Source organism: Anser anser (assembly GCF_964211835.1).
Source record: "Anser anser genome assembly, chromosome: 2".
Classification (NCBI taxonomy): Eukaryota; Metazoa; Chordata; class Aves; order Anseriformes; family Anatidae; genus Anser; species Anser anser.
In genome coordinates this window covers 74,327,613-74,336,324 of record NC_139721.1, presented here as the reverse complement: position 1 = coordinate 74,336,324, position 8,712 = coordinate 74,327,613, and the positions used below count along the sequence as shown (strand labels likewise).

Genomic DNA, 8,712 nt, shown 5'->3' with positions numbered 1-8,712 from the left:
CTGTGTGCTAGATACAGATTTCAATCAATCTGCATGAAATAAAGTACATCAATGTACTAGATCAAAATTAGAAAAGGACACAGTATTGCACTGCTGTCCATATTGCTGGGAATAAGACAACATCCTCATTATAATCAGAATGATTTCAGGTATTTAAGCATATCTAGAATAATTCACCTACAGCTGAAACTGTATAAAGTCTCTGTATAGCCTTCCAGGATTTTTTTCTTGGTTTATTCTCACAGAAGGGACCCTGGCACATTTATAAAGGAGTGCAGTACATCAAAAATAAAGAGAGCCCATTTTTTTTCTAATATCAGCAACTGCAAAGATACTTTCTGTATGAACAAGTCTCACTAAACTTGAGAGCAGCAAGGGTTCCAATCTACCAGAGCCATTCTCATAGACCAACCTGTTGGTCAGATCAGACTACCCCTTAGTCTCTGATTCTTTATATTAAACATCTTAACAAGTAACCAGTGCCATTTTTACTTCAAAAAAGTTGCTGATCAGATGACTTAAATTAGTCCTTGCTTGTTAGCAAAATGAAGTAAAAATGAAACCTGAAAACTGCACCAACGCTAGCAAGTGGCAAAGCAATTCTGTCCCTTAGCTAGGCAAAAAGAACTTAATGGACCACTTATAACAACCTGAAAAAATAAAATGATGAACATGAAAGCTTTAAAGGAAGAATAAATAGTATATGAAAAGAGGAAGAGAGGACCCCATGACGAGGTGTGAAACATAGGGTTTTGCCTGTCCAGAAGACTGCATTATGGCGCTGATTTCAAGCTCTCTGAACAGAGCACAATGCAGGTTTTTGATTCTGGGACAGGAGTAAGAAATATGACTTTTTGAGTCAGAACCATCAGTAATTTGTCCAAGCCCTTGCTACATTTATAAGCTAGTATAAACACAACTCCCCTTCTCCCAGCACTTTTCTGCACCCAGACCAAATGCAAATGTAAACCAGCTGAATCAGGTGTCAACAGCAGGCCCCTCCTATAGTTTCTAGATTTTTCTAGAGTACCAATTTATCCAGCTATCAGGCTTTACTTCATAGCTGAATTAGCTTGTTTGCATCTAATGTGTGTATGTCAGCATTTCTTGGCAGTACTGCAGGCATACCTAAAAGGACAAAGCTACTTGAGTCTGCTTTTAAGTGTGTGTTGTTTTCCAGATTTGTGCAGGAAGCTCTAAGTAGCTTAAAGAGACAACAACACCTAAGCGGAATAAAAAAGGAAATAGTCAGTCTTTTATTTCCTGGTATCTTTTGATTCTCCACAAGTTTCAACTAATTTCATTTTTGTTTCTTGTGGGCTAATGCATTCTTAAGTTTGCTTCTGTAAATCAAGAATAGAATGTGTGTAGAAAGTTTTGCAGATCAAGATTCCCCTGTGTAAACCATTTTTTTCTTGCATTTGTTCTATTATTATTTTATTGAAAACAATAGAGCAATTTATCTAAAAATTCATCATTTGTTACTCCTCACTGTAAGAAATTTCATATGAGAAAATTCAGTGGCTGAATTGCACACGGCTGATTATATCATTAAGAATACTCAGGAGAAATGCAGCAATAAAATTGAGTGCTGCCCAAATTAGTCTTACTATCACAAAAATAAGAAAAAAAACTGTTCATGACCAGGGGACTTCCTTAGTAACAATCAGTGAAGTATAAGAGACTGCCTTTGGTGAATTGATGTATTGACTTCTTTGTACTCCAGAACAATTAATAATATGCAGATTTACAACTCCCATTGCTAAGAGCTCAAAATGTGAAGTAAATAGAGGTGTCTTGGGAGGTGGGTCATCTTGCTGTGAAAATGTTCCTATCATGTTCTATTTACAGTCCTTTTATGAAAAATACACTTCATCTTAGTAACTGGAACATGTAAGGAATTTACAATGATTAAAGTAGGTTGCAGAAGGAGTTTGCTTCTGTGAATGGATAAATCTCTGTCTTCAGCATATTAAACAACTTGAAATCTTGATGAATACATGCAGTTTGGAGAGTTCAAATTTTTTTCCGTGTATAGCAACTGAGGTCTGCCAAGGTCAGCTACAACCTGGGTTGCATCAGGAGAAGTCTCACCAGCAGGTGGAGGGAGGTGATCCTTCACCTCTACTTAGCAGTGGTGAGGCCACACCTGGAGTGCGGGGTCGAGGTCTGGGCTTCCTGGTACAAGAGAGACCTGGACATACTGGAGAGAGTCCAGCAAATGGTCATGAAAATGGTCTGGAGCATCTCTTCTATGAGAAAAGGCTGAGAGAGATGGTTGAGGGGGAATGCCATTTATCCCAGTGAAATGGTCATTTCCAGAATATCTGGAAATGGTCTTGCAATGGCTGACATATAGAGAGAAGTAGCAAAGTAAATGCTTAAATGCATGTGAGAAGTCAGGCTCTGTTTACAACTGTTGTGGTTTAACCCGGCTGGCAGCTAAACACAGCCGTTCGCTCACCCTCCCCCCTCCCTCTCTGGGATGGGGGAGAGAAACGGGAAAGTGAAGCCGGTGAGTTGAGATAAAGACTGTTTATTAAGACAGGAAAATAATAATAACAATAATAATAATAATAGTGATAATGATAATAGTATTAACAATAATAATGTGTAAGAAACAAGTGATGCACAATGCAATTGCTCACCACCCGCTGACCGATGCCCAGCCTATCCCCGAGCAGCCGGCCCCCCACCCCGGCCAGCCACCCCTATATATTGTTTAGCATGACGCCAGATGGTATGGAATACCCCTTTGGCCAGTTTGGGTCAGCTGTCCTGGGTCTGTCCCCTCCCAGCTCCTGCTGCACCCCCAGCCTGCTCGCTGGCAGGACAGAGCGAGAAGCTGAAAAGTCCTTGGCCTGGTGTAAGCACTGCTCTGCAACAATTAAAACATCAGCATGTTATCAGCGCTCTTCTCATCCTAATCCAAAACATAGCACCCTACCAGCTACTAGGAGGAAAATTAAGTCTGTCCTAACTGGAACCAGGACAATAACAAAAGTGAAAAAAGCCTCAAACAATGCCTTGCATAAAAGGCAAGCATGGGGTTCCTCAAATTTATTAAAAACATCAAAAACTGATTCTTAAATTTGCCTGAGACTGATAATGGTCATGCAGAAAAAGAAAAAAACATCTGTTTTTGGTTAGTGGAGCTCTTCATGAGATGACTGCAGTTCCTTTCAAGACAATGAATGAGTAAAGAACAGAACATAAACTCAGTGACTAGCAAAAATAGCTATTTTAAAGAACTTTTTGCCATTAGACCCCCAAGCACTATCAAAAATAAATAAATAAATCATTAATGTTGCTATTGGTGAAACCAGAGAAGTGTGTTCACACATGAACTGAGAACGCCCTTGGCATCCTGGAAGACATCTGCAGAAGGGAACTCCTCGTGTCCCCTTGGGTTGGTGTAAGGGGTTTGTCCTGCTCCTCAATTGATGGGCTAGGATCAGTTTGCTGTCTCAGAGATCACCAGGCAGACAGTGACTACCACCCATGCAACTACAGCCTCTTAACCTACTGACCAGAATCACAGAACCACAGAATGGCTTGGGTTGGAAGGGAGATCACCCTTAAAGATCACCCAGTTCCAACCCGCTGCCATGGGCAGGGACACCTCCCACTAGGCCAGGTTGCTCCAAGGCCCATCCAGCCTGGCTTTGAGCACTTTCAGGGATGGCAATAATGTGCACACCCAAGCTGTTTGCGCAGTCCAGGGCCCATGGTGCAGTTCAGCCTCCCAGCCATGCTCAAGTGCTGGGAAACAGTGGGTTGGACCAGGATGAACATGCTACCAGTTGAGGAGCATGAGTGACTGGGGACCAGCACTTGGGCCTGTGCTCTGCTGCTGTTTGATTTTCTGGCACAGGCTGAGCCACAGATGAAGGAGACCATTATATATTGCCAGCAAGGGCAATTGCTATGTCTACATCTGCAAATTAAACAGCACCCATGCGTGCAGTTAAGTGCTGGCCTGTGGTTGTCTGTGCCTCTAAACCATGATCACGGTCCCTGGCATGGCCTAGCAGCCACACTTCACTGCTCCCCTGAGGCTGCAGCCTGGGAGCAGCAGGCCAGCCCTCTCCCCGAGGGCATCTATTTCCGTGTAAAATCCTCTCCTCTGAACAATGTCTATTAGGCCCTTCATCAAGCATACACAAAAGTACAACCCTTGCCCATGGGAGTGTTTAATGTCAGGGAAAGCAGACCGTGGCAGCCAGTATGGCTTCTTTCTGGCTGACTACCTGCTTTGGGGGTACTTCTGTTGTGTTGGGAAGGCTAAAGGTTGGTAGCAGGAAGGCAGGCTGACAGGCTGTTTGCCTTGCCACAACTCCATTTCAGGTGGAGCCCTGTTGGGAAAGGGCTGCCAGCACCTCCCTTTAACTGAGACGGAAAAATGTTCTGGGGCTAAAACCAGGGTGAGCAGAGCCACAGGGTCACAGAAACAGTCTGGCAGGTTGGGATTTCATAGGGATGTGTAGGCACCGTGAGGTGTTTGCTCAAGCTGTATCTTCTGGCATAACTTTGCTAGGACAATCAGCAGGGGGAATGCTCTTTATGAAAGCTGATTACAGTGGTTTTGTATAATCTCACCTTAAGTACTGAATTTTCACTGTCAGCAAAATTATTTTATGCCAGTTCGTGTTCTGTTAAGGTCCAACTTTAAAGATAGGAAGGCCTTTAAATATTTTCGTTAGGTTTATTTTAGGAAAGATGCATGCAGATCTAGCCCAGGGTTCCAACCAATGCTGATGCCCCATCTTCAGGACAAATATATATAAATAACAAGAGATTAGAGGCCAGGACACATAAAGATCACCAGACTAGATTTGCAGCCAAGGAGAAGGCTAGTGCTCTCTGAGAGGCAGAATATCAGCACATTTTGGAGAGAATGACACATAGAGAGGGCCAGCCAAAATAAGGAAGGCCAAAAAAAAGAAACAAAACAAAACAAAACAAAAACAAAACAAAACAAAAAACAAACTGTAAAACAATGTGAAAGACAAGCATTTATTACAGCAACAGGTCTAAGCAATAGTATCATAGAGTAAAATTGTTTTTTTCATTTCTGAAGAGGAAGAAGTAGAAAAAATTAGCAAGACAAAAATGTAAGAAAAAAAAAGTTCAGAGGAACACCATAGTTGAAGATGGTAAATGGTATTCCATTGATAAGTGTATAAAATATTTCCAGATACTTGTAGTGGTCCCAGCTTCCTATTTTGCTGTCTGAGCGTGAGCTCTTCACCAACAAAGTGATATGAGGGAGAAAAAAAATAAAACTTGTTTGGAAGGCTGTGCCCAAGTCTATCATGATACTAAATTTGAAGAATAATATGACTTTAGTGATGTCTCTCTCTTTTTATTTTTTTCACAGGTGTTTTCATCTCAGAATTTCAAACCACTATTGTGTTCAGCATCATACCAGCTAGGTGAATATGTTTTCTCAGTTTAGTTGTCATTTATTGTACACAAAGCAAAACTTCAACTGTATCTGCAGCACTGAATTAAGGAATTATCATTCTAAGCTGATAAAATGTTGGAGATAAAAAAATAAAATAAAAATCATGATACTAGCTAACCTGCTCAGATACACTGAAGTCCAGAATCCCTGACTCTTTTTCACTCTTTGCAGAAAGTCTGAGATCTTTGTAGTGTTCTTGGAAGTCAAGAAGTTCAGGCTTAGTTTGCTGAAATAAGAAAGAATGTCCTTACAATCTGCTGAAATGCAGGTACTGTCTATATGGAGGCTTAGGGTTAACCAAAATGTCAACTGCTGTTTCTCATGTATGTAGATGGACCTTGCTGTCCAACCACTGCTATTCCTGTTTTGTTGTTGGTTTCTTTGAGAATTCAACTGTCTTCCAGGTTTGCTTCAGTCATTACTTCCTAGACATAAATCAGGATGAAAAACACTTGTCTTTCTTTTCCAGCTTGTGGCTTCCTGTCACCAGTCAAGAAAGAGCATGTCAGATAGGACCACGGACTTCCTGTGCTTAATTGCAGCACACAAGCAAGTAATCTATAAGTGGATGAAAAGGAAGGTGAAGGCTGCTCACATATTGAAGTACAGCAGTTTCTGAAGTACAGAAGCAGCCCAGTAGCTTCCAGTGGTTGGCTGAAGGGAGTCTCTGAAGGTAGACAACAAATATAGCTTTCATTTGGAATTTACATACAGCCTATATTTCAGGTTCTAACATTTGAACAATCTGTATCAAAATTGTGAAGAAAATGATGGTTAATTTCCAGAAAAGATTTATTATGGAGGTAAAATGAAGCTCTCAGAGATAAATAGCTTGTGACACATTCAGGTTATTGCAGTGATAAGACTCAAATAAATCAACAGCACTGTGTTTTGATAAGCTGAAACCGAACTGCTTGAATATGTTTAACAGCGGACCCATCTCAAACTCCTTGTTTATTAAACCTTGTCCTTGGGATAATGCCAGCATTGACTGGGTCACATTTGCTGATATCATTTGCTGCCAGAATGAGCCTGGGGAGACTCATGGGCAATATGTTTAGTCAGCAGTGCTCCCCGATGGTGAAGAAGATCAAAGAATATTGAAGCTGAATAAGTAAGAGTGTAGCCAGCAGGTGGAGACAAGTGGTTTCCCCTCTGTATTCAACTCTGCTGAAATTTCATCTAGAGCAGTGTTTAGTTTTGTGATTCTGCTATGAAAAAGGCCTTGGTATACTGGAGCCATTTCAGCAGAGGTTGACCAGGATGGCCATGCAAGGAGCAGCTGAGCAAACTACTTTGTGCGGTCTTTAGAGGGGAAGTATAACAGAAATGGCTTGTAGCTTTTTTCAACTGCTGAAGGGAGTTTTATAAACAATGGAGCCAGATGCTTCTAGAGGTACAATGTGACAGGATGCTAGCCGATGGACAGAAGTTGCAACATATGAAATTCTAATTAATTGTAAGAAAAAAAAAAACAACCACAACAAACAACCTACAACTAATTCACTGAATTTCAAACTACAGAAACTCAGCTAGTCAAGGCCCTGAATGATGTGATCTAAACTGACCCTGCTTTGAGGGGGAGTTTGGTCCAGATGATCCTCATGGACCCCTTCCAATATATACAATTCTACTAGCTGATCAGGTTGCTAACTGGTGCCTGCAGAAAAAAATACAATCCTTTCTCACCTTACATGAAGGTAGACTTTTTAGAAACCAATTTTTTTAAGTGGTAGGTTAAACTCTTCAGCAATATGGCCATGTAGAAGAATGAAATCACATTGAATGCTCCTGAATTCTATGTAGATCATGTACAGATATTATAGGTGGATAAATATTATTCTGGAAAGGTAACACTCTAAAAGACAGTGTGATGTGGCATACTTCCCTGTTTAAAGATGGTGTTTAAGCCTGGATGTATTTGCAGTTATTTTTGGCCAACTAAGTTTTAAATATATGGGCAAAATTGTGTTTAATCTGCTTTTGAATATAATTTTTAATGTAAGTTATTGCAGTAAGTCTGGATTGTGATAGCTCAGAAAATTCTCTTTTGGATTTCATAATACACAGAAACCTAATCTTCAATTTAGCCTCAAGCTCAGAAACAATAATGTGCACATTTTTATTGTGATTGTTCTTCCATAATTTATAATGAATGTAATTGGACTGAGACTCTCATAATAATGTGAACAGATGTCTTGACTTGTAATATGTTGTTCCATATTAGATACTATTTTTATTACCATTGAAATTGGCCTTTATTTTGTATCCCCTTCCCTTGAATTCTGAGGCAGTTTAGAAATCCAGGAGGTGTATCCAACAGATAAAACAATTATAGATGGGAAGCAGAAAAATTGTGAATTTCAAAAAAGCCCTAACTATGAATAAAGCACTTTGCATTGATGAATGAAGCTCTCTCTTGGATATTTCTTGGGCATTCCTATTACAAATTAAATGGTTCATTGAAAGATAAAACAACCAAAAAAAACCAAAAAAAAACACCAACAAGGGTTAACATTGTCCACTGAATATTTTCCATCAATAATTTTTGTCTTGACAAAAAATCAATTGTCTGTCCTAGAAGCTTTAGAGGAAACAATTAGATCAACAGTCATTTAAAATTTTTAGTAAGAACTGAACACTAAATACAGCTAAATGAATTCAGTATTAGTAGTATCAAGGAGGGGAATACCTTAGTCTATTATAGGTGGTGTTGGCTGAAGAGATTGGGAAATAAATAAATAATAATTTAACTTTTCCATATGACAGGTTCACAGATGTATTCTGTATCAGGTAGAATGAGATCTCTGAACACAGATTGTCCCAAAGGTAACACTGCATCTGTGCTCAGCTGAACACCCGGTAGTTATCGATAGCACTGCCCAGAACCGATCCACTCTTCACAACTATGGGACACCACTGTGCGTTATTCCAATGTGTTCGTTTAATTCCTCTGGCATAAAATACATCGTGTGAGAGTGGAATTACTGACACTTAGTGAGCTGCTGCCAGAAGGAAAGTAGTAAAACCATTATTAGGTTTTTCATAGGGAAACCCTTGGGGTATTGTTTTCAGAGAGATAAGAAGTTCAATTTAATTACTGAAATAATTTGTCCAAAACGTTTTATTATCTGTAGCACAGCAGAACCGGGTAAATACTTATCTCCTGCTGTGGCAGCTCAGTGAATCAGAACAGTCAATCTCCCTGCTCTCCACCGATGAATACACCGTCTGTCCCCGAAGTT

At 40.1% G+C, this 8,712-nt stretch overlaps 1 long non-coding RNA gene across 1 annotated transcript; it reads left to right on the top strand.

Annotated features, from left to right (window-relative positions):
• The first annotated feature begins 1,844 nt into the window (after positions 1-1,844).
• Positions 1,845-7,292, top strand: LOC310895581. Its single transcript, XR_014580779.1, has 3 exons — positions 1,845-2,866; positions 5,381-5,435; positions 5,937-7,292. It is a non-coding gene; the product is annotated as an uncharacterized lncRNA (long non-coding RNA).
• The last annotated feature ends 1,420 nt before the right edge of the window (positions 7,293-8,712 follow it).